The sequence below is a fragment of the Sciurus carolinensis genome, chromosome 4 (genome assembly GCF_902686445.1).
Source record: "Sciurus carolinensis chromosome 4, mSciCar1.2, whole genome shotgun sequence".
NCBI lineage: Eukaryota > Metazoa > Chordata > Mammalia > Rodentia > Sciuridae > Sciurus > Sciurus carolinensis.
In genome coordinates, this window is record NC_062216.1 from 75,439,686 (window position 1) to 75,466,261 (window position 26,576).

Consider the following 26,576-nt stretch of genomic DNA (forward strand, 5'->3'; position numbering starts at 1 on the left):
TATTATTCAAACCTCTCAGTCTTCAGTAACCTGATGTATGAGAGGTACCTGACAATGAGCTTCCAGTCTCTAGCAGGCATCTCAGGATGGGATTTGCCCCACCTTAAGATGGGAGCTACCACTTCCAGGATAATCCAAGATGGCCACTCCGGCTTCTAAATGTGTTGGCAAATGGAGAGCTGTAGCTCAGAGTGTGGGTGTGGTTGACCAGGGTCTGGAGGTGGGGTGTGGTCCGTCAGGCTTAGGGGTCCTGGAGAAGGGGCTTGGTCAGTCTGGCTGGGGAGTCCTACAGGTCCTGGTGTTGTCTCAAAATGGAGGCAGCCACATGTAACCAAACCTGCAGGTATTGTGACAGTGGACTTCCAGGCAGCAGTAGGCAGCTGGCAATCCACTGGTGGTCTGTGGTCAGTCTTCTGGCTACCAGTGGCCAATTGGCAGGTGGACCTTGGGCAGTGGGTGATGAGTAGGTGTAAGACAGGTGATGGGCAGACAAATGGCAGATGAAAGGTGACAGTCAATGAGCTATCCACACTCAAAAAGTAGTCAATATGCTGGCAGATTGCAGGTAATTTCAGTGGATAAATAGGGTAAACAGTAGGGGATCGATAAGCACCAAAGATTGCCTCACTGAGAAACAGATATCCTCTGCTTGAAACCTGAGTTATGGAGCAGCAAGCAACCACAGCCTCTAGTTCAGTATCTTGGATCCTCTTCTATCCTTTTTTTAAAAATTAAAAAAAAATTTTAATTGTCCATGGGACTTTATTTATATGTTTATTTATATGAGGTGCTGAGAACCAAACCCAGGGCCTCATGCATGCCAAGCAAGTGCTCTACCACTAAGCCACATTCCCAGTCCCACATTTTATTCTTAAAATATTCCACCTTGATTTTACAGAGGTTGTTGTGTTAAACATTTATTAAAAAAGAGCTAAAAAAAATTCAGACAGAAAGGATTAGAAGTAAATTTATTTTTAATTATATCAATTATACCTCTTTATAGTTTTAAAAATATTTTCCTTATTGAAGTTTTGTGTAATACTGGGAAGAAATGTGTCTTTAAGTATCTCTTATGTATTTATTTTTCTTTGATGTATTTTTTCTTAACCTACTACTACCACCAAAATTTGCACCTGTGGCAACCTCATCTGGGTCAGTATTGTAGGCTTCTTGGTCCACTGCAGCCTCCTACTCAGTGTGGCATTGAGTCTGTGGGACTTGTTGTGTACCTGTTTTCCTGTACTAATCCGACTGCCGGCAATTGCTGGTCTGGGCCAGATGCTCCTGAGCTGTTCATTTTCAGGGCCTTTTGATTCCATAGGTAAGACTGCTTAGCAGATTCCAACTTCCATGGCTTTAAGTATCTTTTAAAACTTTTTTTCAGAAATCTTTTACTGGAATGAATCACAGAACTTGGACTTGTGTCATACATGTGATTACAGTTTTATGGTATTAAGAGAATACAGATCAGAACTAAAGGGATGGTCAGATGGGGTAAAGTCTAGGAGGGTTCCAAATATGAAACTTCTATTGACCCCAGGTATCTGTCACCTTTCCAGCACTTTAATATGTGCACTTTCTGTATCACCAATCAGGGGAACCTGCTGAACTTTGCTGCTTAGAGAGTTTATTGGGGTTCATTATGTGGGCATGATTGCTCAATCCACCTGCCAGGGCTGATATCTCATGACTCAAAGCCCCAATACTCTAACATGGTTAATCTTTAAGCATGACCAACCACTAGCCTGAATCATCTCATTACCTTAAGTTATCTAGGACCCACCATGAAGAGACCTTAGTAGCATAAAGTATCAGGATCCACTTTGAATAGCAAAGACACTGTAATTCCTTAGGAAATTCCTAAGGGTTAAATGCTATCTCACCTGTGCACACTTGTAATCCCAGAGGCTCGGGAGGCTGAGGCAGGAGGATTGAGAGTTCAAAGCCAGCCTCAGCAAAAGCAAGGTGCTAAGAAACTCGGTGAGACTGTCTCTAAATAAAATACAAAATAGGGCTGGGGATATGGTTCAGTGGTCTAGAGCCCCTGGGTTCAATCCCTGTTACCCCCATTCCCTCAAGAGAAGGCTATCTCTAAGCAACTGGAATAAAGCCCAGACAAATTTCTTCTTTCACAGATAAGCTACAACAAGATGCAACATTCAGAGAATAAATCAACAAGTAAAGGCACACTATCAACTTCTCAGGAATTTCCACTCCTCCCTCATGGTAGGTCCCATAGCACACATGACCTGCAAATAATATTAAATCCATAAGAAATCAGTAAAGCCTATTATCCTTAAAATTATAAGTAAATATAAATAGGTCTAGTGTTTTATCTTTGTATTCTAGTGATTCCTCTTTAATACCACCTGGTGCCCCATTTTGATGATTACTGCCTGAGGTCTATTGGCTAAATAATTTAAAGAGTTTGGGTATAGATTGTATTATCGTTACCAAGAACTTATATCATCTTCTTTGAAAGGATTAAATTTTGATCTCCTTGACACATCTTCCTATAGGTAGAGTGTATTTTTCTGCCCATTCACAGGTTTGTCCAGGTGTTCTTTGGCCAATAGAATCAGAGTGAATATAATGCACACTTAATCCAAATTGAGGATGCTACGGCATGGTTCATCTTCCAAGGAACGACTACTCTGTAACCCTTGGTTCCAGAATGAGAAAAAAATTGGAGAGAAACTAAGCAGAGATACAGTCAACTCTATGTAGCCCAGATGTAGTGTGAGTGAGAAACAGCTATTAGTTGTTGTAAGCTACTATTATGGTTTAGGTATGAGGTGTTCAGAGATCATGTGTTAGACAATGCAAGAAAGTTTTGAGGTAAAAATGACCTAATAAATGCATTAATCTTGCTGAATGGGTAAAATGGATGATAACCATAGGGTGTGGCTGGAGGAGGTAGGTCATTGGGGGCATGCCTTTGGGGTATATATTTTGTCCTTGTTGAGGGAAACACTCTCTTTCATTCTTTCTCTGCTTCCTGGTGACATGTTCTGAGCTGTTTTCCTCCACATACTCTTCTGCCTCAACTAGGACTCAGAGCAATGGAGCTGGCTGCCTATGAACTGAGACTTCTGAAACTGTGAATATCAAATAACTATTCCTCCTCTAAAATTGTTCTTGTCAGGTCTTTTGGTCACAGCAACAAAAGTGCTGACTAAAAACAGTGACTCAGATTTTGATTGTTTATGACACTGTTTAATCCATTTATTCTATGGAGAGAGAGGGAAAACTTTAGAAATAGATTTTGCTTAAAGAACTTACATGGTATAGCCTCTGAATATCAGCAATTATTATTGGCAGGAGAATGCATGCACACATACCTCTTCACAAGTAACTACTTGTTAAGTCCAATAATTGCAGAGAACTTATAACTCCTTTTTTCATTGTTACAAACTTTTCCTTATTACATCATTCAGTACTGAATAAGGGACAGGGCAAGGTAGGTATTTGTGGTAAGGTGGGGTGGGAGTGTTACCAAAAGCCTGGTCTTTGTCCCCAATGCCAATCCAATAACGAAGACATGGTTTTGACAAAAAGGAAAAAGAGATTTATTGCTTTGCTAGTAAAGGAGAAGCACAGGGGACTCCTGTCCCAGAGGCTGTGATTCTGCCCATCAAGGGGAAAAGGGGGTTTTTAAAGAGATGATTCGAAGGTTACTTTCTATGGGTTCTGTCTGGAGTTGTAATTGACTTGTGAATTTGGAAGAGTCATATTTGAAATCTTCTGGTGCCATCCCCAAGTCTGAATTACTTGGTTCCTGTAGTGGGTATGTGCTCAAGGACTGACAACACTGCCTAGGATGGGGAAGAAAGGTAATCCTATTTCCCCTGAAATTAGGGAGGTGGAGTATTACTATTATTAAGTATTAGCTCCAATGTGGTTTGGGATTCAGAGCCTAACTGGGGTGAGGAGTGTATCCTTGCAGAGGGTAGACTTGATGTGGGTTTCTAAGACCAGGCTGGGTAAGGAGGGTATCTGTGTAGAAGAGAGACCAGTGTGGAAATCACTGCCTAAGCAAGGTAAGAAAGGCATTAATGTTGAGGGGTGTAGGATCTGACATTGGGTGTCAATCCCAAGCAGGATGAGGCAACTGTCTAGGTGGAAGGTAGACCTGGTATGGATTTCAGAGTCTGAACAGGATGAAGAGGCTGTCTATGTGATGGGATAACCCAGAGTGGGGAGTCAGAAACTTACATGGCAAGGAAGGCTTCTACCTGTGGTGGACCTTGTGTGGACTGTTAGGGCCCCCAAGGAGCAGAGCAAAGAGTTTTTCTATGGAGGAGTAGCTCAGCACAGGGTTTCAGAACCTCAGCAAGGTGAGGAGGATGTTCTCAGTGAGGGAGGCATTGACTGGTAAGGTGTGGGAATACACAAGCATTATAATAAGCACAACATGAGTTCTGGGGGCAGTGGCTTAGATTGGGAAAGAAATGCTATAGAAGGAGAGAAGGGTGTTTTAGTGTGTGGGAAGCTGACCTTATTTAGCAGAATCAGACTAGGTTGAGCCATGGAACGCAGAGGCCTGGCTTCTAGGAACTTCCAGGAAGCATGTGGCACTGCATGGGAGTGGTTCCCTGTCTCCTTCTGGAATTTTCCCCTAAGAAGATGGCTCCCCTAACTCTACCCTACCCTGTCCATCACAGAAGAAACTCCTGCCAGTCCTTGCCCCCTTTACCTCTATATTATAAATAAAGGAGAGTTGGGCAATTCCGTTGTTGTAAGAGGCCAGAGCTGGTATGGCCACACCCGTTATGCCCTGTCTCATATAAAAAGAGTATTGACTCTTGTATGTTTATTGAGTAGATAATTTTTTTGAGTAATAGATAGAAAAACCGCCAACATCCTCCTCTGGCAGTTAACCCTTTTCTCCTCCATGCAGGACGTGACAGAGAGGACCTCCACATTAGTGGGGGAGGACTGGCACCAAAAGTGGGAGATTGGTAACATCAAGAAGGTTAACTAAATATGTGAAAAAGTTAAAGAAAATGAACTCAGGTTTCTAACTGTCACAAAGTGAGTAAGAAATGTAGAAATTTAGAAAGCGAAATAAAAACCTATGGCATTTGATTGAATTTAGAGGTATTTTTGTGACCTCATGTTTCATATTTTGACAGAAATAAATATAGAACTGGAATGGAAATATACAGGTTAATGTGTGTGTTTGTGTGTGTGCATCCACACTTATGTGTATGTGTGAGTTATGTAGGACAAGGAAGTGTCAGATGAGGGATGTTAAAAGAGGGGGAATAATTTGGAGAGAGCTTAGGGCAGAGAATGTGGGCAGGGTTGAGAGCAGTTCTCTGGAAAGGTCCTAAATGAAAGATTTAATTTTTGGAGTCTTTTCCTCTTGGCCTTTGGAAAAAAATAATATTTAGCATTCAGTTTAAGTTTATTCTCTTCTACACGTAATTCTATTTAATCATCCCGGCTGTTCAAAATAGTTGTATATACCTTCTAGAGCTGTTTGTTGAGGTGATGTGGGGAGTAAAAGGAGAGAGAAGTGTGCAATAAAAGGTGGTTTCTCCTCTACCACCTAATAAAGAGAGCTGTTTTCAGGTGTTCTGGAGGTGACCAGTAGCAAAATGAACAGAGATTCAGGGTAGAGTTAATTATGAACAGCAGAGAGAACAGAGGAGCCTCTTCAGAAGGAATAAGATTTGAACTTTGCCTTCCCAACCATGCTTAAGATAAGTTGATTCTTGAACGTGGGGAGTCCTTCACCTAAGATTGGTGCAATTATTGTTAAAATGTAGTACCAAGAAGCTGCCCGATCAGCCAGAGATGATGAGGTGAGTGCAATATGAACAAGTGTTTGCTCAGGTTCATTGGTTTATAAGAAGTTATGCTTGCATGTGGAAGCATACAAATTTTATTTGGGTTGGCATATTTAGAGAACAAAGTTCTTAGACTAACTTGCTTGGTTCCTCTTTTCATTTTCTTCCTATTTCTTTCCCTCACCATTTGAGTTCTTGCTTTTCTTATATTTTCTTAGCTATGTTTAGTTTGTTTAAGGGTTATAATTCACACTGTGCTGGTTGTGGAGATTGTACCTCTGTGGACCAAGTGGCTTCACATGGTTTTTAATTCTTATACAATATCTCTCAGTGGTAAGTGCCTATTTATTCTGCTCTCATCTAGTTGAGTAATAGGGTATTTGACCACCATTCTGGGATCTCATGTATAAGATTTTATTTTAATTTTTGGTACTGGGGATTGAATCCAGGGTTGCTCTGCCACTGAGCTACATCCCCAGTCCTTTTTATTTTTTATCTTGAGACAGGGTATTACTAAATTGCCCCGGCTAGCCTTCATCATGTATAAGATATTTTGAGGAAGGGATGACTTGAATTTTCTGAAGAAAGCAGAAGATCTCTTCTTTTTTTTTTTGGGGGGGGGTGATCATATAATTTTTTTTCTGGTTTATTTTTTTTATTGTAAACAAATGGGATACATGTTGTTTCTCTGTACATGGTGTAAAGGCATACCATTTGTGTAATCATAAATTTACATAGGGTAATGTTGTTTGATTCATTCTGTTATTTTTTCCCTTCCCCCCCACCCCTCCCACCCCTCTTTTCCCTCTATACAGTCCTTCCTTCCTCCATTCTTGCCCCCCTCCCTAAGAAGATCTCTTCTGAATATGGCTTTGGAAAGTACTCAGATGGAAATGAGATTCAAAAATGAACCCAAGTCCTCAGGCACCAACTCAAACTCTCCTGCAGGTAAAAATAATTTTCCAGTGGTCAAAGTTAATGGTCAGGTGAAGGAGGAAGGGAGTGTTTATAAGCAGATGATGCTAATCGCTGGTCTCTAGAGCGGTTGTTTTCAGGAAACCTATCAGTCTCTGTGATTGTTGCCTGTAGCTAGGCATTAAGGGGTTGTAAAGTGGAAAAGAAAAGATTCATGATACTGTCTTTACTGTTTTACAGAAAAATCATACTTTGCCTTTTATTGTATATTCTTACACATATACATATATAAAAAGTATACATGCATATAAAATATGCTTTTTTCCAAAGTGGAAATCTTCATGTTTTTTTGCCTTGAAATTGACAATATATCATAATATGAAGAAAATTGTTGCTATTTATTTTATCTTGATGGAAGGTGCCCTCATGGATCACCCCTCCCTTGGTGGTGACTTGCACATCTTAGGCAAAAACCCTATACCATTTAACCTATCCCCCCAGTCCAGAAAATGGTTTCTAACCAGAGATGGAAAAGACTTACTTTATCCTAAAAATGTGAGGTATGAGTATAAAGATTTATCTGCTGTAGCATACTTAAAGTTGCAATCTGGAAAAAATATTTAAATATATAATGAAATAGTATGAAACCGTAATAAAGACTGTTAAAAAAATAAGGTGTTATGAAAAAAAGTTTACAAAACAGTATAAAAGAAAATAGATCAGAAATTCGTATTTGTGATGTGTGACATGGAACGAGGTGCATATATGTATATACTCTTCAAAAATTGCTGAAAGGATGGTCCTTCTTCTCTCTGAGAGTAATCACTCTTCCATGAGAGTGCCCCCCTTTTCCTTTTCCCTACCTTTTTATTCAAAGTTTTTAAACATTTTTTTAAAACAATGGGCTAAAAATAAACAGTATTAAAATATTAAATTTATATAATACATATGAACACATTTAGTGATGTCTTATTTTCAGACAATACTGAAACAAATAATTTAAAACTATACCAAAGACTTCATACTATAACACTAGCTTTATTTTATAGTTTCTTCAAAAGGAGAAGAGATTCACATGTCTGGTGGTAAACTAGCAATGTAGGATTCTGTTTTAGTAATTAAATATACTTTTTGAGTCTGAAATTTGTCTTTTAAAAAAGTTAATTTAAGGTAAGTAGTAGCTAGTCTTATACAGCAAGTTCTTATGTCTTTTTTTAACAAATGGATTTAAGTTGGTATACATTTAATATTTTTTCTGATTTAAGAAAATAGAAGTTTAAGTGCTAATATTTATCACTTTGACACTGTTCTTATCTCATAATGCAGGAATTTAAAAATAGACCTTAACAGTTTTACAAACATAAAGTCTTAGTCACACAAAATTAAAAAAAAATTCCTTAGGGATATCTTAGAGTAATAAAGTGACTTTCTAATATAAATAGTTTGAAAAGGTACTTAAGTTTTGCACCCAAATTGTGATATATAAAAAGGTCATTATAAAGCAACCTGTATGTCAAGATAAAGCCCCAAGTAGGAGCCACAGTATTTATGTTATTTTTAATTTCTTTGGTACTCCCACTATTTAGAGTTGCTTAACCTGTCATGTTCATCAAAGCCTTTCTGATAAAAGGTATTGTGGTAAGGCAAATAAATGAGTTATAAATAGAAGAAACCATTAAAAAAAGACTTTTTTCACACTTAATTTTTAATTTTTTTTAATTTTTATAGACTGCATTTTGATTCATTGTACACAAATGGGGTTTAACTTTTCATTTCTATGGTTTTACACAATGTAGATTCACAACATTCATGTAATCATATCTATACATAGGGTAATACTGTCTGTCTCATTCTACTATCTTTCCATATCCCACCCCCTACTAACCCATTTTCCTCTATACCATCCCAAGTTCCTTCATTCTTCTCTTCCCGCACATGACACCCACTTGTTATATATTGTCATCCACTTATCAGAGAAAACATTAAGTCTTTGGTTTTTGGGCTTGGCCTATTTCCCTTAGCAGGATATTCTCCAAATCCATCCATTTAGAAGCAAGTGCCATAATTTTATTCATCTTTATGACTGGGTAATATTTCATTGTGTAAATATATACTACCGTTTTTTTATCCATTCATCAGTTGAAGGGCATCTAGGTTGGTTCCACAATCTAGTTATTGTGAATTGAGTAGATATGAACATTGATGTGGCTGTATCACTGTAGTATGCTGATTTTAAATCCTTTGGGTATAAACCGGGGAGTGGGATAGCTGGGTCAAATGGTGAGTCCATTCCATGTTTTCTGAGGAATCTCCATATTGCTTTCCAGAGTGGCTGCACCAGTTTGCAACTCCACCAGCAATGTATGAGTGTGCCTCTTTCCCCACATTCACGCCAATACTTATTATTTCTTGTGTTCTTGATAATAGCCTTTCTAATTGGTGTTAGATGAAATCTTAGGGTGGTTTTAATTTGCATTTCTCTAATTACCAGGGATGATGAGCACTTTTTCGTATATTTTTTGATCACCCAGATATCTTCTTCTGTGAAGTGTCTGCCCATTTCCTTAGTCCATTTATTAATTGGATTCTTTGTATTTTTAGTGTAAAGTTTTTTAAGTTCTTTATAAACTTTGGAGATGAGTGCTCTGTCTGAAGTGTGTGTGGAAAAGATTTTCTCCCACTCTGTAGGCTCTCTTTTCACATTATTGATTGTTTCCTGTCCTGAGAAAAAAACTTTTAGTTTGAATCTATCCCATTTATCGATTCTTGCTTTTATTTCTTGTGCTATGGGAGTCTTTTTAAGGAAGTTTGGTCCTAAACCAACATGATAGAGATTTGGGCCTACTTTTTCTTCTATTTGGTGAAGGGTCTCAGGTCTAATTCCTAGATCCTTGATCCATTTTGAGTTGAGTTTTGTACAGGGTGAGAGATAGGTGTTTAGTTTCATTTTACTGCATATGGATTTCCAGTTTTCCCAGCACCATTTGTTGAAGAGGCTATCTTTTCTCCATTGTAAGTTTTTGGCACCCTTGTCTAGTATGAAGTTACTGTACTTATGTGGGTATGTCTCTGTGTCTTCTATCCTGTACCACTGATCTACCTGTCTATTTTGATGCCAATACCAAGTCATTTTTGTTACTATTGCCCTATAGTAGAGTTTAAGGTCTGGTATTGTGATACCTGCTGCATCACTCTTCCTGTTCAGGATTGCTTTGGTTATTCTGGGTCTTTTGTTCTTCCAGATGAATTTCATGATTGCTTTCTCTGTTTCTATGAGAAATGTCATTGGGATTTTAATTGGAATTGCATTAAATATGTATTGTTTTTGAAAGGAATGGCCATTTTGATAATATTAATTCTGCCTATCCAAGAACACGGGAGATCTTTCCATCTGCTAAGGTCTTCTTCAAGTTCTTTCTTTAATGTTCTGTAGTTTTCATTGTAGAGATCTTTCACTCTTTGGTTAGATTGATTTCAAGTATTTTATTTTTTGTGAGGCTATTGTGAATGGAGTTGTTTTCTTCATTTCTCTTTTAGATGTTTCATTGCTTATGAACAAAAATGCTTTAGATTTATACATGTTGATTTTATATCCTGCTATTTGGTTGAATTCATTTATGAGGTCTAGAAGTTTTCCTGTGGAGTTTTTTGGATCCTCTAAATATAGAATTATGTCATCAGTAAAAAGTGACAGCTTGAGTTCTTCTTTTCCTATTCGTATCCCTTTAATTTCTTGGGTCTGTCTAATTGCTCTGGCTAGCATTTCAAGGATGATGTTAAATAGAAGTGGTGAAAGAGGGCATCCCTGTCTTGTTCCAGTTTTTAAAGGGAATGCTTTCAGTTTTTCTCCATTACAAATGATGCTGGCCGTGGGCTTAGCATAAATAGCCTTTACAATGTTGAGGTATCTTCCTACTATCCCTATTTTTTCTAGTGTTTTGAGCATGAAGGGGTGTTGTATTTTGTCAAATACTTTCTATGTATCAATTGAAATAATCTTACGATACTTAACCTTAAGTCTATTGATGTGATGAATTACATTTATTGATTTCTGGATGTTGAACCAACCTTGCATCACTGGGATGAACTCCACTTGATCGTGGTGCATTATCTTCTTAATATGTTTTTGGATGCAATTTGCCAGAAGTTTCTTAAGGATTTTTGCATCTATATTCATCAGAGATATTGGTCTAAAATTTTCTTTCCTTGATGAGTCTTTGTCTGGTTTGGGTATGAGGATGATATTAGCTTCATAGAATGAGTTTGGTAGGGTTCCCTCCTTCAATATTTCCTGGAATACTTTGGGAAGTATTGGAATGAGTTCTTCTTTGAAGGTCTTGTAGAACTCAGCTGAGAATCTGTCTGGTCCTGGGTTTTTCTTGGTTAGTAGGCTTTTGATGGCTTCTTCTGCTTCATTGCTTGAAATGATGTTTAAATTGTGTATGCCCTCCTGGTTCAGTTTGGGAGGATCATATGTCTCTAGAAATTTGTCGATGTCTTTGATATTTTTTATTTTGTTGGAGTATAGATTTTCAAAGTAACTTCTCATTATGTTATGTATTTCAGTGGTGTCTGTCATGATATTTCCTTTTTCACCATGAATTTTAGTAATTTGAGTTTTCTCTCTCCTTCTCTTTGTTAGTGTGGCTAAGGGTTTATCTATTTTGTTTACTTTTTCAAAGAATCAACTTTTTGTTTTGTCAATTTTTTGAATTGTTTCTTTTGTTTCAATTTCACTGATTTCAGCTCTGATTTTAATTATTTCCTGTCTTCTACTACTTTTGGTGTTGATCTGTTCTTCTGTTTCTAGCGCTTTGAGATGTAAAGTTGGGTCATTTAGTTGTTGGCTTTTTATTCTTTTCTTGAATGTGCTCCATGCAATGAATTTTCCTCTTAGTACTGCTTTCATAGTGTCCCAGAGATTTTGATATGTTGTAACATCATTCACATTTACCTCTAAGAAGTTTTTTATCTCCTCCCTGATGTTTTCTGTTATCCATGCTTCATTCAATAGCATATTATTTAGTCTCCAGTTGTTGGAGTAATTTCTATTTTTCACTTTGTCATTGATTTCTAATTTCATTCCTTATGATCTGATAGAACACAAGGCAGTGTCTCTGTTTGAATTTACTAAGGGCTGCTTTGTGGCATAATATGTGGTCTATTTTAGAGAAGGTTCCATGTGCTGCTGAGAAAAAAGTGTATTTACTTGTTGGATGGAATATTCTATACATGTCTTTAAGTCTAAGTTATTGATTGTGTTATTGACTTGTATGATTTTTTGTTGTTGTTGTTTTTGTTTGAAAGTAGTTTTTGTAGTTTTTTTTTTTTTTTTTGTAGTTTTTGTTTGGAAGATCTATCTAACAGTGACAGTGGTGTGTTAAAGTCACCCAGAATTATTGTGTTGTGTCTATTTGATTCCTGGAATTGAGAAGGATTTGTTTGATGTGCGTGGATACACCATCGTTTGGGGCATAAATATTTACGATTGTTATGTCTTCCTGATTTATGGTTCCCTTAAGCGAGTATGAAATGTCCTTCTTTAACCCTTCTGACTAACTTTGACTCGAAGTCCACTTTATCTGATATAAGGATGGAAACCCCCGCTTTTTTACTGAGTCCATGTGTGTGGTAGGTTTTTTCCCGTCCTTTCACCTTTAGTCTGTGGATGTCCTTTTGTATGAGATGATTCTCTTGAAGGCAGCATATTGTTGGGTCTTTCTTTTTAATCCAATCTGCCAGTCAATGTCTTTTGATTGATGAGAAATTTTCACTAACATTCAGGGTTATTATTGAGATATGATTTGTATTCCTAGTCATTTGAGCTTATTTTCGGTTTTTAACTTGACCTAGTTTCTCCTTTGATTGGTTTTTCCTTTAAGGTAGTTCCTCCCTTTACTGACCTACATTGTTATTTTTCATTTCCTCCTCATGGTATATTTTGCTGAGAATGTTCTGTAGTGCAGGCTTTTTATTTGTAAATTCTTTTAACTTTTGTTTATCATGGAAGGATTTTATTTCATCTTCAAATCTGAATGTTAGTTTTGCTGGGTATAGGATTCTTGGTTGGCTATCATGTTCTTTTAGAGCTTGAAATATGTTGTTCCAGGACCTTCTTTCTTTTAGGGTCTGGGTTGAGAAATCTGCTGATATTTGTATTGGTTTCCCCCTATATGTAATCTGGTGCTTTTCTCTCACAGCCTTTAAAATTCTATCTTATTTTGAATGTTAGGCATTTTCATTATAATGTGTCTTGGTGTGGATCTGTTGTGATTTTGTGCATTTGTTGTTCTTTAAGCCTCTTGTATTTGACCTTCCATTTCATTCTTCAGGTTTGGGAAAATTTCTGATATTATTTCATTGAATAGGTTGTTCATTCCTTTGGTTTGTATCTCTATGCCTTCCTCAATCCCGATAATTCTTAAATTTGGTCTTTTCACAACGTCCTGTAGTTCTTGGAGGTTTCGTTCTTCTCTGTTTTTCAATTTAATTTCAAGATTAAATATTTTGTCTTCATTGTCTGAGGTTCTGTCTTCCAAGTGATATATTCTGTTGGTGATGCTTTCCTCTGAGGTGTTTTTTTTTTTTTTTATGTAGTTTATTGTTTCCTTCACTTCAAGGATTTCTGTTTGGTTGTTTTTGAGAATCTCTATGTCTTTGTTGAAATGATCTTTTGCTTCCTGCAGTTGCTCTTTCAACTGTTTATTGGAGTGATCATTCATTGCCTGCATTTTCTCTCTTATCTCATCCTTTGCTTCATGAATCATTTTAATTATGTATATTCTGAACTCCTTTTCTGACATTTCTTCTACAATGCAGTCACTGAATTTTATTAATATAGAATCTAGATTTGTTTGGATCATTTTCTTCCCTTATGTTTTCATGGTGTTCACATATCCTCCAATCTAGCAGTGTAGATCTGGGATATTGCAATTTCCCCCCTATAGGTGTATAGTGAACCTATAGGTTTCCAAAACCTCCTCCTTGAGGGGTAGATCAATATTAGCAGTGCCCTGTACAGACAATATGCAGCCCTAAACCAAATAGCTCCTATGAAGATGTTAACAATATTGTCATAATAAACAGAGAGAATGAACTCAATTACTATCTACAGTATAATTGCAATGATGTCTGCAGTTTCTAGTGGAGGACAAAGAGGATGGGGAGTGGTGCAGGATGTAACTGTTATTGGGATAAGAAAAGAGTATATAGAAGTTCTAGATTGTAGAAAGTGTTAGTGTATTCAGATGAAGTTGGTTGTTAGCAAGAGAAAAGGGAAAAGAGACTCTGAGAAAACAGGTAAACAAAAGGAAAATAGAGAGAACAAGAAAATAAAGAAATAAAAACAAAAATTTTCAAAAAGAAAAAAAAAAGAAAAATGTCTGCACTATAGCAGTCATATACTATTCAAACCTCCCATTCTTCAGCAGCCTGATGTATGAGAGGTATGTGATAATGAGCTTCCAGTCTTACGCAGGCATCTCAGGATGGGATTTGCTCCACCTAAAGATGGGAGCTACCACTTCCAGGATAATTCAAGATGGCCACAGTGACTTCCAAATGTGTTGGCAATTGGGGAGCTGAAGTTTGGGACATGGGTGTGGTTGGCCAGGGGTCCTGGATGTGGGGCATGGTCAGTCTGGCCTGGGGTTCTTCAGGTCCTGATTGTTATCTCAAAATGTCAGCAGCCACATGCAACCAAACCTGTGGGTACTGTGACAGTGGGCTTCCACGCAACAGTAGGCATCTGGAGATCTGCTGGTGGTCTGCAGTCAGTCTGTGGTTGTTCTGCAGGCTCCTAGTGGACAATCAGCACCTCAAGGGGTGGGTGATAAGTAGGTGAAAGGCAGGCAATGGGTAGGCAAGAGGCAGGCAAACAGGCAAATGACAAATGATAGGTGCCAGTCAGTGAGCAATCTGCACTCAAAAAGTAGTCAATATGCTGGCAGACTGCAGGTGATTGTAGTGGACAAATGGGGTAAACAGCAGGGGACCAATAAGCAGCAAAGACTGCCTCATAGAGAAACAGATATCCTCTGCTTGAAACTCGAGTTACAACATGACAAGGAATGCAACCTCCGTCTAGTCTGCTATCTTGGATCCTCTAAAAGACTTTTTAGCCAAAAACAAACAAACAAACAAACAAAAAAACCAAAAACCAAAAACCAAAAAACAAAAACAAAAACATTAAATCTCACCATTTGTAAAAAATTTAAGTTTTGTAATAGTTTGCTATCATAGGTTTAGATAAATTAGTCACCTTATTACAAAACTAAATCTTGGTAAACAAGTTTAAATTTTACTTTCAAGAACCAAATTGCATGAGTCAAGAGTATAGGAATTTTGAGAATCTAAAAGCTAGATTCAAAATATAGTATCACTTAATGTACTCTTTAAGGTAGTGCTTTTGTAGTCCAAAACTCCAATGATAAAATTCCTAGTTTATCAAGATAAACATAGTAACATGGATCCAAAAATAATCAGGAATCGGCTTCTCTCCAATAGACTTGTGAATGAAGTCATCTTTGTAACCATGTTTGGCCTTCTTTAACAGTTAATATAGGAAATGAATATCTTTTTAGTGCCAATTTCAAGGGGTTTTTTAATCAAAGAATGGCAGTGTAACTTCTGAATTGCCAAGGACACATTGCACTATTTTCCTTTAAAAACTTTAGTTCAGTTTTATGAAATTCTAGCAATACTTGTTCAGTTCCAACTTGTTTGCCAAGTTAACTCCTTTAGTGTTTTCCTGGTGGTTTTTCAGTGCTCTTCAGTAGTGTTATGATGCCCCCATTGCACATTGGTAGCAACTGTCCCCCTTTCCTGAGGGTGTTTACATAACTTACTTCATCTAGCATAGTTCAATAATTTGAATGTGTCTGGGTATTATGTCTGTCTTCTGTAGGTATCTTCTTAAAAGTCTTTAGTTTCACTGGACTAGTACTTTTTACTACACTGACAAAAGGCACCATCCAGTGTACATATTCTGAGATGAAGTCCCATTCCAAACTGGAGGTTTTGTTAACCACTTCAATGGAGGTAAAATGGCACAAGGCAACTGCCAGTATCCTGTACTGGAACTCTAAGGAGTCAATGACTAGAATACACAGATCGAAAAGCTGAGCTATTTGAATGAATGGTTCCTGAGAATACTGAGGCAGAATTTTGGAGCATATTTAAGAGCATCTGCTTGGAGAAAAAGATTTAACCAGGAGATGATTGTTACAGGACAAAGTTCCCATTTTAAAGACTTTAATATAGTGAGTTCCATCCTTAAGATATCCTCTTCACTGCAAGCACCGTCAGTGACATAAGCAAACTTTTGGAGTTTTGGAGCATAGATTTCCTCAAGTTTGGAAGTGATGAATAATGAGGTAATTCCAATAAGTTCAACTTTTGTTTATATGCTATTGTGTCAACATAAATCTATCAAAAAAATCATGTACAAGATAAAAAAATTTCCCTTTGAAGTGTGTATGCTTCACATATCTCTAAAAGCGAGTCTAAAAGTATCGACCTCATCTGTGGTTCCAAGTCAGAACGCAGAACCTCAAAATGCCTGTCATGAATAGATCTGCTCTCTCTTGTTAGCATGTTTAGCCAAACCTTCTTTGAACATCCCTAGCTTAAATCTGGCAAAGGTGAAGGATTAATAAATTATAATGCAAGTACTGATTCCCCCAGATAATACAGGTGACCGATCCGTAATCTCATGCTGATGTTTCTTGGTGACCTCCTCTCTTCTGTTTTTAAATATCCTGTGCTGTTTTTCTCTTCTTGGTCTTGATTATCTAGATTTCTTGGGGAGAATCTGGCTGCCTGGGCTGAGCATGCCGCTTAGCTTGTAAACGATGGCATCTTGATATTCTCTTCCAGGTGTATGAAACCTCTGCCAGACCGCCTACTGCTTTGATCTTCCCCCTTTTCTAATAAACTCATGTCTGCTACTCTGAGTGACATATCAGATGTCTTTTGGCATGATGGGAAGAATCAGTGAGAAAAAGATTGCTGAAAGGATGTATAGCAAAATATTAATAATTTTATTCTCAATGGTTGGGTTTTGCATTTTTACGTATTTTGCAAATTTTCTATAATGAGCATCATTATTTTTTCCTGTTGCTAATATTATAATATTTCAATTGTCATTATACTAATAATGTTTTTAGTCATTGTGTGTCCATGGGAGAAAAGGGAGAATAATAAGAGAAGGAAGAAGAGGAAATAATGACAACTTATTACTGATGAAATTAACTTGATTTTTCCTTCAGTTCACAAAAGTAATGCAGGTGTTCCCAAATGGCTCCTTGCCTCATTAGTGATACTTTTCCTACTAAAGACAATCTTTCTGTCTGTTGCCTTTAGTGGTAAGTATGCTAGCTAAATTTATGAACAATATCTGCTTTTCATGAAGAGAAGATGCCCGTTCAAAATTGATATTTCACAATGAGTTTATCCAGACATCTGAAAAGAATTTTTTTCCCCTGAGGAGATATGATTCATAAGAATCCATTGGGAATGTTGCTCTTTAATTGAATTTAGTTACTCTTTTGCAAAAATATTGAAATCCATTCTTACTAGAAAATTTGAAGAATATATGTGTGTTTATGTGTTGATGTTGTTGAGTGAAATCTATGGGGCATTATCTCTATATTACACCCTGTGTGAGGACAAACTATAGTTCCTTAGTAAAATTTATAAGACCAGTCCTTTTTGAGAGTGCAAACACATTTTGGGGTGATCAGGTGAACAAAGAGATGGGAAGAAATATTCCAAGAAGAGTTTTCCAATGAATTTCCTTCTAATTATTTTTTCGTCCTGCACAAAACTGTGTGATGTCTAAAAGCCAATTTAGGAAACAGTTGGATCACTGCATATCCTGACTTTCAGAATTTATCAAAAATTTAAATCATAAAGCTTAGTATATTTTTTGGATAGATATTTTATTTCATTTGATCATTCAATAAATAGCAATGGCAATTTGTCAGACACTGTTAGAGACACAGAAAGAGCCAGCCATAAGCCCTGGTCTTAAGAGATTAAGAGAATAGTCAAATAAACCAGTGCTTACAATATTACAACAGGAAGTGTTGGGCAGGTAAGAAGTGAGCGTAGGAGGCTGAGATAGACTTCCTGTAGGAGGTGACATCTAGAGGTATGTGTACCAAGAATGGCATAGACATATGACATCATGGAATAATTTGGGGGAAATGTAAGTGTAAAGTACTGGAACCTAAAGAGTTAAATGAAGAAATTTGAAACAAAGTTGAAGGTGGCAGACATGAGTAGGACTCAGATTACAAAGAGTGTTGTGTAGGATTAGAAAGAATTTGGATTTTTTTTTCCTAAAGATTATTTTACAAAGTATCTTTTGCTGCTTTAGAAACCAGTCTAAAATTTATAGTCTAAAACTGTATATTTTACTTTCATTTCTGAGGCTTGGCAACTTAGAATGGTCTGAGCTGAAAGTTTCCTAGTTGAACTCATTCATGCATATGATGTCAGATACCAGTTACAGGCAACTTGGCTTCTGAGAGAGAGGATGTCAAGTGGAATGACAGGGACAGTTTCACCAGATTTCTGTCATCGTTCATCAGTCTAGACTGGGTTTGTTCACATGTCCACTTGCAAACTTCCCAAACTGAGGAGGAAGGAGGCCAAGCACATTGAAGTTTTAATTTGGAACTAGCAGAGTTTCTTTTGCACATTCTATTGGTCAAAGAAAGGTTTAAAGGCAGCTCAGATTCAAGTGATGGAGAATGACACCCTACTTCTTGATTGGAGAAGCTGCAAAGTGATAGTGCAAACCGGTGTGAATGCAGGGAGGGTGGAACATTGAGGACATTTTTTCATTTTTTTCATTTGATAGTGTCACAGTCATGGTAATCTACTGAAAAAATTCTGAGCAAGGAATTGATATAATTATGGAAAGTTTGTATTTACAAAGCTGTCACAATGGGTTTAAAAGCACAAAGTTGGGCTAATGGATAATTCTGTTGGGGCACATTGAGAGTCGGATCCAAGGATACAGTTAGTGAAGAAAGAGAAGAGGAATTAGCTTTGAATGATGCAGAAGATATAATCAAGGAGGCCAAGGCTTGATGAATATTTATATCTGGTGATTAAGGGACCCAGAGAAGTTAAATGTGAGTCTAATATTCTGACCTGGTAAACTCAGCAATAATGAAGTCATTCCAAAAGGTAGACAACATAGCATGACTAGCGGGTTTGGTTGGAAGAAGATGGTTTAAGTTTTGGACACATTGAGCTGAACCTCAAAAACTCATAGGAGGAAGATTTGTCTGGATTTCAGGAGTGAGGTTTGAGGTTTGGAAGTCATTCACATTCAGGCAGCTGGTAACACCACGGAATGTATGAAAGATGACTCTGAAAGAGGATTTGTATAGAGTAGGGACAGGGATGAAACTCTGGAGAACACTATTTTATTTTTATTAGTTCTAATTAGTTATACATGACAGCAGAATGCTTTTCAACTCATTGTACAAAAATGGAGCACAACTACTCTTTTCTCTGCACACGACGCATAGTCACACCGTTAGTGCAATCATACATGTACATAGGGTGATAATATCCATCTCATTTCACCATCCTTCCCACCCAAGCCCCCTCCTCTCCCCTCACTTCCCTCTACCCAAATCAAAGTTCCTCCATTCTACCCTACCCACCCCATTATGGATCATCATCTGCATAACAAAGAAAACATTCAGCCTTTGTTTTTTTTGGATTGGTTTATTTCACTTAGCATGATATTCTCCAACTCCGTCCATTTACCTGCAAATGCCATAATTTCATTCTTATTTATGGCTAAGTAATATTCAATTGCGTATATACACCATAGTTTCTTTATCTATCCATTTGTTGAAGGGCATTGAGGTTCGTTCCATATTTTAGCTATTGGGAATTGAGCTGCTATAATCAGGGATGTGACTGTGTCAGTGTAGTATGCTAATTTTAAGTCCTTTGGGTATAAAACCTAGAAGTGGATGGCTGGGTCAAATGGTGGTTCCATTCCAAGTTTTCTAAGGAATCTCCATACTGCTTTCCAGAGTGGTTGCACCAATTTGCAGTCCCACCAGCAATGGTTGAGTATACCTTTTCCCCCACATCCTTGCCAACACCTATTGTTAATTGTATTCTTTTTTTTTATTGTAAACAAATGGGATACATGTTGTTTCTCTGTTGTTAATTGTATTCTTGATAATTGCCTTTCTGACTGGAGTGAGACAAAATCTTAGAGTAGTTTTTTTTTTTTTTTTTTTTTTTTTTTTTTTTTTTGCGGTACTGGGGATGGAACTCAGGGCCTTGTGCTTGTGAGGCAAGCACTCTACCAGCTGAGCTATCTCCCCAGCCCTCTTAGAGTAGTTTTGATTTGAATTTCTCTGATTGCTGGAGATGTTGAACATTTTTTCATATATTTGTTGATCAATTGTATATCTTCTGTGAAGGGTCTGTTCAGAGACCACTATATTTTAAAAGGTGGATGAAGGAAGAGGAACTTATGAAAGCATAAAAGAAGCAAAGTTGGGTCTAGGGTTGTGGCTTAGTGGCAGCAGAGAACTTGCCTAGCATGTGTGAAGCACTGGGTTCGATTCTCAGCACCCCATATAAGTAAATAAAATAAAGATCCATTGACAACTAAAAAAATATAAAAGAAGAGGCAGTTTTTAGAAATGTGAGGCAGAAACAGGAAAGAATGCTGTCCCAAGAGTGAAGGAGAAAGAACTGTGTGAAGAATTACAAGTCCTTTGGAAAGACGACTAATTAGTGGTCCAGGGGTGTTACTGATGATCCATTTTGAGGATGGGTTTAGTGAAATGGTAAAAGCCAAAGCCAGAATGAGGTGGGTCAAGGAACAAAGAGGGTGAGGGGGAAAGAGAGAAAATTCATTTTCTAGGGAGTGAGGTGAGTTTCAATTTGAGAGAGACACGGTGCACTTAGGAGTTAGAGCCAGTTGCCATGGAGACAGTTAAAGGACAGAAGAAGAGGAGAAAAATGTCTTCTTGATTAATCTTGGGATTTCTAAAAACATTTTCTGTTATTTAAGGTAACCCAGAACTGCTTAGAATTAGCAAATTTCTCCTTCTCCCAAAGTTCCATGCTGTGAACTTTCTTAAATGCATTTATTTGAACTCCCTTCCCACAGATTTGACCTTTGTTTGCATCTTAGGTTAAGTATTGAAGGAGACTGTGGATACGTTCCTTTGGATTCCATTATGATGGAACTGTCATGTCCTCTTTCAACTCCTCATCTTTCAGCTCTTCCTGGAGATACCTAATATTTCAAAAGCAGTAGGACTAGGATTCCATTGACTGTGGGGTCATGGGGAAAGTTTTCCTGTCAGGCTCTGTCCAATCAGGTAATCGGACATTTGTGGATTTTGTTTCTGTGCAGAATGTGAAAGCGAGAGTAAAGAGCAATGACCTAATGCTACCAGAAAAATGATTGCTTTTTGTTCTATTTTCCAGTTTTCTTTAAAAAATATTCTCAGCTACTTGAAGAAAAGAAATATACAATTTCTATGAAGAACCCAATTTACACAAATTTGGAGTGTGTAAAAACCAATTGAACCATAGAAGGTAAAATTTAATGTGTCTAGAGTTTAGTTGCTGACTGTGGTATGTAAGGATTCCAAATCACTATTTATGATTTCCAGGTAGATTACACTAAGAAGTGGAGTCCATGATCATCCTAAGCTACAAGTGTACAATAAAGAACACCTGAAATTCTTATATTTAAAGTTTTCTGTGCAAGGCTTGATTGTGAAAAAGTATATATTTCTATTCTTCAGATTTACTTCTTTGAGGTTTCTGTGCAAAGTTATTCTTTTTCTCTCATATCAGTCATAACAATTTTTTTTTCCTTGGGTGCTGGGGATCGAACCCAGGGCCTTGTGCTTACAAGGCAAGCACTCTACCGACTGAGCTATCTCCCCAGCCCAGTCATAACAATTTGATAAAAATGATGATGAATATAATTGTAAATTGAATTTTTACATCCAAATAGGCTATTTTAAAAACATTTTAAACATTTACAGAAATATTGAGCAGATAATGTTAAAATATCCTATTTTAACCCTAAGTTGCACATATAGTGTCCATTATTATTAGGCTATTACATAAGTAAGGACATTTGTTACAACAAATGAACCAATATTGATGTATTATCACTAAATTCATGATTTTTTCCCCTTTAGCACTAGGAATTGAACTCAGGGCTTCACAGATGCTAGGAAAGTCTCCATCACTGAGCCACCTCCCTAGCCCAAAGTTCTTGATTTTCCCAATTTTCAGCTACTATTCTTTTTCTGTACTAGAGTCCCATGCAGTCCCCCACATTACATTTAGTTGTCATGTCTCTTTAGGTTCCTCTTTGCTATGATAGTTTTTCAGGACTTCCCTGTTTTTGATGACTGACAATTTTGGGGAATACCGTTCTATATGTTATTGGTTGTCCCTGTATTAAAAGTTGAAGTTTTGGGCCCAGGAGATAGCTCAGTTGGTAAAGTGCTTGCCTTGCAAGCACAAGGTCCTGGGTTCAATGCCCAGCACCACCAAAAAAAAAAAAAAAAAAAAAGTTGAAGTTTTTCTGATGGTTATATGGTGATTATTTGATTTAGGGAGGAAGGTCACAGATGTAAAATCCTATTTTCATCACATCATTTTAAGGATATGTATTATCAAAGTGCTTTTTGACTATTGATACTGAACTTGATCACCTGAGGTAGTATTTGTCAGATTTCTCCATTGTAAAGTCTCTTCTCCCTCTCATATTCCCACACTATAGAGTTCACTTGGACTTTGCTAAGTGTAGCTAATATTTTAGGACAGAGGAGTCATGCTCTGTGTTCATTAGGATATTTATTTTAAGAACTTGGCTGATGCAATCGAGGGGGCTTGATAAGTCCAAATTGGTCTGGGTAATTTGCAGCTGAAGACTCAGCTGGGAAGATTGAACTCAAAGGCAGTCTGCTAATCTGTTAAAAAGTTATTATATTTTTCAGTGATAAAATTTGTATTTTTTACATCTTCTGTTTCTTTGTTGAGTCTAGAATTTCTTTTGTGTCTTTTTTTTTTTTTTTGGTGGGCAGGGGGAGCGTACTGGGATTGAACCCAAGAGCACTAAACTACTGAGCCTTTTTATTTTTTATTTTGAGAGAGGCACTCTCTAAGTTGCTTAAGGCTTTTCCTTTGAAGTTTGTTGATACATTTTTATCATGGTTGCTTTGAAATTTTTGTCAGATAATTCTAACATGTTTGTTATCTATTTTTTTGTGTGTGTATATTGATTATCATTTTTTACTAAATTTGAGAACTTCCTGGTCCTTGTATGAATAATTATTTTCTGTTGAAACTTGGACATTTTTGTATTGAGGTTTTGGAGTCTGCGTCTTATATAAACATTATATTTTAGCAGGTTTTTCCTGATACCACTCCAGCAGGAGAAAGGGGCCCTGACAATTTATTGCCTGGGCGAGGCAGACTTGGCTCCTTGGCCCCAAGGAAAGGGGTTTCCTTGCTGTATCTGGGTGAATATGGGAGTTGCAAATTTCATGTGGTTTCCACTGGTCTGTAAATTTAATAATACACACACTTTAAAAATAAATTTTCATTTATTGCACCTATATGCTCTTCTTCCCAATAAAGGAAAAGTTTGGAGCTGTTGCCCAAAGAATTGGAAATCATTTAGTTCCAGTTGTTACTTTATTTCTACTGAAGCAAAATCTTGGAATGAGAGTCAGGAGAACTGTTCTAGAATGGAGGCTCATCTGGTGGTGATCAACAGCAAGGAAGAGCAGGTACTTTTTAGGAGACAATGGAGTCATGAGCCTGTCTGATTTTTGTACACATCTTTGACAAGAAGGGATATTGATGCTGTGGCAGAAGACTTTCAATAAGACAGACAGGAGGGGCTCCCTCTCTCATCCTTCACATTCCACACCTGTACCTTCAGTGTAGCTAACCTACCCCCAAAGAAATTGTGGCATTCAAAATGTGAGATCTGGGGTTTAGTGGAAGGATGAAAATGTTTCTGCCTATAAGAGCAGTTAGTTATTTCAATATGTAAGTGTTTTATGAGTTATCAACTGCGTAACAGAGAGGAGAATTAACGGGAACCGGCAAAGTTAAATCATAAAGTATCAGAGTCAACAATCAGGAATGAAATTTTAAGAATGTATGAAGTGCCAGGTGTGAGGTGCATACTTGTAATCCCAGCTGGTGGGAAGGCAGAGGCAGGAAGATTGTGAGTACAAAGTCATCTCTGCAACTTAGTGAGACCCTTTCTCTCAATAAAATATAAAAAAGTGTTGGTGATGTGGCTCAGTGGTCAAGCACCCCTGGGTTCAATTTCTGGTACAAAAAAAAAAAAAAAAAGAAATCTATGACTTTATGAAAGGAAAATGATAAAATTTGTAAAAATTTTCTTATGCACAACTTTGAAGAATGCTCTTTAAGTGAAGAAAAGAGGGAAAGTGAATTTGAGATGAGAATTCATTATGATTGTAGATAGGAATTGCTTCCATATTTAATGAAATTAAAGCTCATGGGTAATGTCTTTGATCCTGCCTTGCTCAAGGACCTGTACTTCTGTGGTCCCCATCTGGATATTCCGGAATCATCTCTTTTTCTTTTCATTTCTGTATGACCATGAAGAATTCAGTTGAAAAATCACAGTGTGCCTTTAAATATGTATGAGTTTTAGTTGTTAATAAAAAGTTTTAGGGTTGGGGAGATAGCTCAGTTGGTAGAGTGCTCACCTTGCAAGCACAAGGCCCTGGGTTCAATCCCCAGCACCACAAAAAAAAAAAAAAAAAAAAAAAGTTTTAAAAAAATAAAGGGATGAAAATGTTAACTACCCCATTTGATCATTATGCAGTGTGTTTATGTATCTAATTTTCACATTACAAACAGAGAAACAAGTTGTACCCCATTTGTTTACAATAAAAAATTATCACATTATCTGACAGACTTTACAATTAAAATAATAAAGAAGAAATAAATCACCAAAATTATTTTTAAAGTATTTTTGTTGGTGAATTAATTTACACATGAGAGTAATTCTATTATATTCATACCTGTACATAGCATGATTTGGCCAATTAAAAAAATACTCAGTTCCAACTGAGTATCTAAAGTCTATGACTTCTTTTCTTTTTCTTTTCCTTTAGGATTTCATCACTCAGAATATGGATACAAATGTTGCTTATTATGTGGGGCTGTCAGATCCAGAGGGTCAAGGACACTGGCCATGGGTTGATCAGACACCATACAACCAAAGTGCCACGTGAGTATAGAATTAGATAAAGAAATCCTGGGTTCTGGATCATGCAGGAAGTTTAGAGTGTTCCAGTGTCGGGGTACCGCGGACCCCACCCTAGTCTGGCACTGAGCCGGCCCAGTTTGCAACATCGAGGACCCCACCCTAGTCTGGCACTGAGGGGCCCCTGGTTTGCAACAAACAGCTAACACTGCTTAAGGAAGTTGGCCCGGCACTAAACCAGTGCCAGAATGGACTGCTCTGATTGGACAAGGTGACTCATGCTCGCTGCGTGCCCTCTTGTTGCCCTTATTGTATTACATTGTTATCATGCTCTCCCCACATGCTCTGTAACCTGATTGGCTCATGATTCATATATAATGGCCATGACTTCCTTGTAAGAGAGGGAGGAGAAAGGAGAAAGAGGAAGAAGAGGAACAATAAAGAGCTCTGACGAACAACCAGTGTGTCGTGTCTCTCTCTGCGGGCAGAAGGGAACGCGTCGTTCCAGCATCAGTTCTGAAACTATAATAGCTCACTCTTGCACTGTTGCACACAGGGTTAAGAAATTTTATTACCTTATCAAATCATCACAAGAACCCTAAGAGACCCATGTTATTTTTCTTACTATGGAAATGAGGAACTTGAGTTTGGAGAGTATAGACAGTTCAGCTAAGGTCACCCAACAATGGTCTTTAGAACCAGGTGGATTCCATTTTGCTTTAAAAATCTCTATTTATTCTCTATAATTAAAATCCATGTTTTTAAAGATCATTACATATTCTTGTGATTTGATATTTGTCATAAAGCAAAAATACTAAATTTAGATGTTGTTACAATATCTCATATTTATGTAATCATTAAAAGCATTTAAGCGCTTTAGTATCCTTTCACCTTTGATCCTTATATCTTCTTTGAGAAAATACAGTGCTGTTACTCTGGTCCAGTTTTTAGATGGGTAAACTGAGACTCTAAGAAATTAAATTATTTGTCCAAGAAAACAGAAATAAGTATATCTAGAGATTTAAGTATTTCTTCAGAATCCCAAGTCATCCCATTCAAAAAGGGAAAAAGAACTATATTGATACATGGGACCATGGTGACTTTTCATCATCATATAAGAAAATCCCACAGATTGTCAGTCCCCTGGTGACAGGACCTATGTTTAGAGGAAGCCTCTGGGTAAATTTTGATAAAATGTTTAATTCAATAAGGTATGAGAAAATATGAGTGATGTGGGCACAGTTTTCAAGGGAAATGACAGAGCTGTTGGTGAAAGAGAAACTGCGTGAGAAGTGCCAAAGGGTTGATCTGGGCATATCTGACCCTGACTTCTGCAAAGTTCCACCCCAGCCTCTGCCCCATAACTCTCTGTAACCCTTTAAAATAGACTTAGAAGACTCATTCTTTTTCTCTGTTTCAGATTCTGGCATCCAGGTGAGCCCAGTTATGGTGGAGAGCATTGTGTTATTCTAAATTATCGTAGACAGCATACACAATGGGGATGGAATAATAATATTTGTAATTTACCTCAAAGATTAGTTTGTGAAATGATGAAGATCTACTTATGAATCAAACATTTTTCATGGGGG

The 26,576-nt window shown here is 37.3% G+C and overlaps 1 pseudogene; it reads left to right on the forward strand.

The window, feature by feature from the left end:
• Positions 1 to 6,069: 6,069 nt before the first annotated feature.
• On the forward strand, positions 6,070 to 26,555 carry LOC124983441 (C-type lectin domain family 4 member A-like; annotated as a pseudogene).
• Positions 26,556 to 26,576: the final 21 nt, after the last annotated feature.